The sequence below is a fragment of the Phalaenopsis equestris genome, unplaced genomic scaffold (genome assembly GCF_001263595.1).
Source record: "Phalaenopsis equestris unplaced genomic scaffold, ASM126359v1 Scaffold000417, whole genome shotgun sequence".
Classification (NCBI taxonomy): Eukaryota; Viridiplantae; Streptophyta; class Magnoliopsida; order Asparagales; family Orchidaceae; genus Phalaenopsis; species Phalaenopsis equestris.
Genome location: NW_018164858.1, coordinates 813,054 through 820,622, shown reverse-complemented (window position 1 = coordinate 820,622; position 7,569 = coordinate 813,054).

The following is a 7,569-nucleotide window of genomic DNA, read 5'->3' as shown; positions in this document are numbered from 1 at the left end:
CTAGACCTCAACCAAAAGTGAGGTCAACATACCCCAAGCTTAGTTCCACCTTTCCATGCTCTCTAAATTATGTGATAGGTGTTGGTGCCTAAGCACCATACCACAATTTTCTCTGTTTTGATCTATGTAAGTCATATTCAATCTTGTTTTTGTTGCAACCTACAAAAGAACAAAAACTTTCCTCAATGCATAATATTTTTATATGAAATGAAAACACATACAAACATTTTATACAAAAATCAAAGAACATGCACTTAACATTCTATATTCCATCATATTCCTTACATAGTGAAGGAGAAAACTTTCTGAAGAACCAACCAGAAAGCAAAGTTCCCACATATGGTCAAATGGTATCAGAAGGTTTTGGAGTCATTCTGGAAATTCCATTCTCGTCGTGATTAGTATCCATGTCTTTGAAATCCAACGATCGTAATGCCTATAAAAATGGAAAATGAGAGAGCCTGCTCCATGTTCTAGTAATTTATAGAACATGGTTTTAAACTCATTTGGGCAAACTTCTTTAGATTGAAAGGTAAATAAATGAAGAGAAAATGGTCAAGGATAAAAGGGTTTAAGGACATCCTGCTCCATGTTCTAGGAAGCTCCTTCCTGATGTGAGTTTCAAGATTTTATGCTTTGTGTCTAACTTCTTCTTGTTTGATGTAAGATCTAGTTCAGATTTGATTTTGTTTTCCTACCACTTGGTTGTATGTTTTAGGAACTACTTTTTTAATACCAACTCGTTGGGCTTGAAATTTTTCTATTTGCATGTGAGTTGTAATACTTTGTTACCCTTCTCAAAATTTGATCTTGCATCATGGTTGATTGAACTCAAAATTCTTCCAACATATGGAGCAAGGTTTGAAGACCTTCATCATTAGCACTTTGTCATTCTTAATGCTCAGACTCTTCAAAATTGTATGTAGCAGGTACTCTCTTGCTATGTTGGTTGTATTCCAAAAGAAGCATTGCTTTAGTTCCATGGGAGAATAGGAATGGTGTTTGAATATTTATATTGATTTATCTGTTCTTAAGTCTCATAGATCATATGGAACTAGTTCAGACTTCATCCATTTGGCACCTTCATCTTTCTTTCTGAGTAATTTGAGGATGATCGTGTTTGTTGCTTACACTTGGTTTTTTATCCTTAGATGATGGGCTAATGCAAATTAGAGATGTATTCCTTAGCTTTGATAAAAGCGATTGAATTTCTTATAAGAAAATTGAGTTTGGTTTGTATATTTATGACCATGGGTGCAAATGAGATTGGTCCAAATAAAATTTCACATGACTATGATAGTAATTTTTGCTTTGGTTTGTTTGAAAACCTAATTATTTGTCACTAAGATGAACATCCTCTGGCCCTTTTGCAGGAGAAAATGGTTTGAGAAGGTCCAATCCCATGATGATGAATGGTTAGGGTCTCATGGTTGGCTATTATTTGTGAAAGGCCTGAAAGTGCATAAGAGTGAACTTCTAACATTGCACACATCTCCTAGAAAAATATTTTGAGGCTTTCCTAAGTGAATTAGTTAAACATTTTCCTCATGGTTGACACATGCATTTTTCTGAGTGAGTCTCCTTCAAAATATTGGTGACTTCATCTTACATGATGCACTACTGCTTAATGGACTAGCTTGCTGATCATTCAAATAATAAAAAGGTGAATTAAGTATTAATCCAATGATGATAAGACTAGAATTTTGCCAAGTTGATTACCAACTTAAGATTACCTTTTTATTTTATCTAATAATTTGAAATTTGTTTCTATAAGAAAAATCTTACCACTAGCGAATGATTCATTTTGTATTCAAAAGATAGAAAAGTCTTTGAATTTATTAATTTTTTTTTGCATGAAAATTCACATTAAATATGTCTTTAATCAAGAATATAATTGTCTCCAAGAATTGATCGATAACTAGGAAACTTAATTACTCATAATATATATATATATGTGTGTGTGTGTGTGTGTGTGTGCGCCCCACAAGCCTTGATCTGTTGGTGGCGGGTTCACTGTAAGTCCCCTCAAGTCAAGGGTTCAGTTTCACCGTGGCGCGGGGGCTCTGAAATTTTAGGCACATGGCGCGGACTTTCATCATGGGGCCAAAAAGCGCATGGGAAATCAATATTTGGGCCTCTACCAAATATCGATTTTTTTTTTAACATATATATATATATATATTGAAAAAAGGCATATTTATATATATGGGAATTTAGTGAGTGTGGACATTAAGCCCACACACAAGGTATATAACTCACTCAAAAAAGAATTTAAAATGTACGAGTATTTTATAGAACCTGGTAGCGTACTTTTGCAAATCTCTAGGGTTTGAATCCGCCTTACTCTCTTTAATACAATGATTTCACTGTTTGTTGTCGTTTGTCTGTGAATTTATGTGTTTTGGCGCTTTTGTTTAAGGTGCTTTTTGTTATTTTTCTGTTTGGTGGCACTGTTGCATTGAAGTTACTGTTTCATTGGTTGAATATTAGTGATGGCATTAAATCCTACTGGCTTGTCGTTTGCTGATGTCTTGAGGGGTAACAAACAACTTGACGCTTCAGTCCTAATATTTCCCCAACAACTTCATAGTGAATTTGAGGCTAACTGTGATGATGAGGGTCTTCTCAAACAGGAGCAGAAAAGGGGGCAAAGTTGCTTTATTTTTTTCTGATGCAGACACAATTAGATTCACAAAAGAATTGAATTTTGCATTGGTTGGAAAGTTTACCAATGGACATCCAAAGATGGATTTAATAAGAAGCTACTTCTAGAATTTAAAGTTGATTCGGGATTGGAAGGTGGGGGCCTTGGATGGAAGGCATATCTTCATCAATTTGGAGAGCGAGGAGGACTATGCTACAAAATTTTGTAGGACATCGTACATTGAAAATGTACACAAGAAAGTATTAAAATGGACCCCTGAATTTGATCCTGCAGCTGAACCATCAATCATTCTGATATGGATTACAGTCATTGGTTTAAGGCTACAATATTTCCATCAAAAAGTCCTTTTTTCACTAGGTGCTATATTTGGGAAGCCAATGAAAGTGGACCTTGCCACTCATAACTTCACAAGGCCATCAGCTATAAGAGTGATGGTGGAAAGGGAGGTTACACAACCAATGCATGATGAGATTTGGCTTGGAACCCTAAACAATGAGTATTGGCAAAAGTTTGAGGTAGAATATAAGCATAAATATTGTCAAAAGTGTAGAATTTTTTGTCATGTGTGGAAAACTATTTTATCTTGCATCCTGAATTATGACATCAACAAAATGAAGTGAGCAGAAGAACAAGGGAGTTGAATCAACCTGGTGGGGACTGTAGGCCTGTTGAGGAAGTGAATTTACAACAAATGGATGATAATGAAAATGATAAACAGGTAGTGGAAGGTGAGGAGGGAAGAGACCCTCACTAGTCTTGATTTGGAGAGAGATGAACAAATTCAACCAAAGATGGAAGAAAACTACATGGAAGCTAATTTACAGGAAGAAAACCAAGGAATGGCAAATGATGAAGTACCAAATGATGAGATCCAAATTGTTAAAGAAGTCACACAGAACACTTTAGATGATGAGGAGACGGTGGCAGCTGTGGCATTATTGGAAGATGAGTGGAAAGTGCAAAAAGGCATAAAAAATAAAGGGAAGACAAGAAGAACTAAATTACTTAAACCAAGAGGAAATAATGAATTTTAGTAACTCTTCTGCAAGCATATTAGCAAATTTGGATGACGGAGCACTTTCTGGGAAAACTAGGAGGTGCAATATTAACATCAATGGTAAGTTTTTGGTTAGGAATGTTAGAGGAATTGTAAAAATGAATGCTTCTAACAGGGTGGTGAGTTTATGGAGAACTCAACATTTATGCTGTTTGGCCTTATTAGAACCTATGATTACTGCTAAAAACATGTACAAAGCTGTAAGGAAAATAGGCAATTTCAAATATGTTTACAACTACAATTTTAAATTTTATTTGTGTGTTAGAAATGGGTAAAGGTAAAGATTATTGATGGCAACTGCCTTACATATGGAGATTAGTCTATTTTAGAAAATAATACAATTAAAAATTATCTATGCTAGGTACAATGCTGCTAGTATGGAGGCCCTTTGGTGTGATTTAAATAACATAAGAGGCAATAGTTTGGGACCATGTATGGTTTGTGGCGACTTCAATGTAGTAGTACTCCTCTGGAGAAAATTGGGGGAGAAACTCATTGCTATAGATTTATGGACAGATTCAGAAAGACTATTTTAGCTACTGAACTTCATGATGCTGGCTATAATGGGATTGCTTTCTCATGGAGAAGAGGCAAAATTTTTGAATGACTGGATATAGAACTTATCAATGAGGATTGGCTGCAAGATTTCCAAATAACAGAAGTGTTCCATTTGAGTAGAATTACTTCAAACCACTCTCCATTACTGATCGGTGTTGATGAACTACCTAAGAATACTGGTTCTCCTTTCAGATTTATTAATGTTTGGAGTGAACATCCAAATTTTTTTACTTTGGTTAAAGGTTGCTGGATTGATAATGAGTATGGTCCTTGGCATAGGCTTTGGAGGATGCATAAAGATAAGGCTACTGCTTTGAAGAAATGGAATTGAGAGACATTTGGAGATATCCACCAAAAAATGATTGAGGCTGAAGAATAGTTTTAACAATGAAGAGACAATGACCAAGGGAGAGATACAGGAAATAAGCTGTTGGAAGCCCAAGCCACTCTAGATGATGCTATTCATTAGAAAAATGAATTTTGAAAACAAAAAGCCAATTGTCTAAGTCACAAAAAGGAGATAGAAATACAAGATTTTTCCATGCCTGTGCAAAACATAAAAGACAGACCAATACTATTTCAAGAATCTATAAAGACTCAGAGAGTAACTGGCTGCATTCACAACAGGAAATATTTAACAGTGCTCTGAACTATTTCGAGAATCTATATCAAAATATCACTGTGGTAGAGAAAGATCTGGATAAAGATGCTTTAGCTATAATATTTGATAACATTGATCAATCCAATTCATGTGCTGAACTAAGCATGGAGGTAATTAGGAATGCTATTGCATCTATTGACAAAAATAAAGTAGCAGGACCTGATGCCTTCACCTCTTTTTTCCATCGAAAAACATTGGGATGTTAGAAAGGAGGACATATATTCTGTTGTAAAGAATTGTTTTGAAGGTGGCTTTCCTCACTTATATTTCAGAAGTTCAGTGTTAATGTTGATACCTAAAGAAAACTTCAATTTCATACGGGAGGACTGTAGACCTTTACTTAACAGTGCTGTCAGCTCCAAACAAACTGCTTTTATCCCAAGAATAGCTATTAGTGATAATATATTGATAGTGAAGGAACTAATGAGTGACTTGGACAAGAAATGCAGAGGTGGAAATGGGATGCTGAAGTTGGATCTCCAAAAAGCTTATGATACTATATACTAGAATTTCATCATCAAGGTTCTCATGGCCAAAGGGTTTAACAATAACTTTTGTGAGCTGATAAGGAAGTTTATGGATTTCAATTATTATTCTATCATGATTAATGGGAGGAAACAAGGCATCTTCAAGGCTGAAAGAGGTTTAAAGAAAGGTGACCCCTTATCCCCTACATTATTCATTCTTTCTCTTGATTACATATAAGGAATTGTAAAAAAGTATTTTTGAAATAATGCAAATGGTAGATACAAAATCAAAAGGCAGTGAACTAATCTCTCATATGACATATGCTGATGATATAATAATTTTTTGCAATATGGGAAGACCAATGTTAAACAGATCTGCAAAGTACTTAAAACACTTTGAGGAAGTTTCTGGGATGCTTTTCAACAAAAGAAAAAGTTGTCGGTATGTTAGCAAAAGTATGAAAGGAGAGACAAAGAAATGGCTGACCAACTATTCAGGCATTAACATCAGCAACATGCCCATGAAATATTTGGGAATTCAACTACATAAAGCTAAAAGATAAAGCCAAATGTTTAATAATATCATTAATATATTGACAAAAGAATTGATAGTTGGGAGGACTCTTTTCTCTCATTTGGGGGGAGGATCACTCTGTTGCAAAGTTTACCTTCTGCACTACAACTCTATGCATTACAAATTGTAAAAATAACTAAAGGCATGCAATCAAAAATGGAAAGAAGGTTTCGAATTTCTCTGGGCAGGGGCTGGAAAAGGAATGCACTGGAGTACTTGGGAGAAAGTGTGTAAACCAAAAGAAAATGGAGGACTTGGTTTTAAAACTCTAAAGCATTCTATGAAGATCAATTTATGTATGCTTTGACTAAAATTAAAGGCTAGAAAGTGCATATGGGCTGAATTTATGCATAAAAGGTATCTGCTGAACTCTTTTATTTTTACTTGTAACATAAAACTGAGAGATTCTGTGATTTGGAAATAACTTGTTAAAATCATAAGTAAAGCTGAAGAATTCATAATTTGGGATGTTGGGGAAGGAAATATCAACTTATGGTCTGAACAGTCCTCTGACTAATTTTGCAAAAGGAAACTTTAATGACAAAAAGTTATTATCTGAGTTTTCCCAGAATAAGAGGTGCAAATTTCAGACCCTGAATGGTTTGCTGGAGGAAAATATAATCAACTGTATGAAAGAAATAAGGATAAGGCCTGGGATGAAGGATACCTATAGAATAAAGAAAAAGGAGAGCTGGTCTTTGGCAAAAACTATTACTGAGAAGATTCATCAGTTCAGTGAAGAACTAAATGGGAAAAAAAACTCTGAAATGCTGTGTTGAAACCTTCCTAGTCTTTTTTCAGCTGGATATTACCATACAAGCTACTGCCTTTTGCTGATATGCTGAAGCTGAAAGGTTTGAGGGGCCTTCCATTTGCTTACTATGTCATAAAGCTAAGGAAACTATGAACCATATATTTATAAATTGTGATTTCTCTAAAAATATACCGATGAAGATTGCCCCGGATTTCAATGTTGGTGTCAATGCAACTGAACATGTCATAATTGATCAGTTATTGGAGGATTGGCTGTCTAGGTTCTCTATCAAACAGATTTTATATTTTGTGCCTTACATCAATTTTTGGTTTGTTTGGATGGAAAGGTATAGTAGGAAACATCTGGAACTTACACATACTGGGGAAGATGTAATTAGAGACATAAAAGGTTTTTTGTTTAAGGCTTTTAAATACACTAGTTCACATAAAACTGTTAAAGGTCTTGGGGAGAGGCTACGGGATACTAATGTTAGAAATTCATGTTTGAACTTTATGACACAAATTCCGAAAAATATATAATAACCAAGATCTTTTAAATTAATGATTTTTACATATCCATAAAATAACACATAACTGTATTCATGATGATAAGATTTTATCTTGAAGAGATGGAGTTTCTCTCTCTAATCCCTTAAAACTTTCTATACTTGTTGATGGAGGGAAATGTACGGGATGTGTTAGGAAGAGAGAGGACCCATTCTCTAAATTATGCTCTATTTAACCACCATCCATCAAAGGACAAACCAATAGGATTTATGATAATTTAATAAATTAATTGATTTTTTATTATTAAAATCAATGACATAAGTTGGT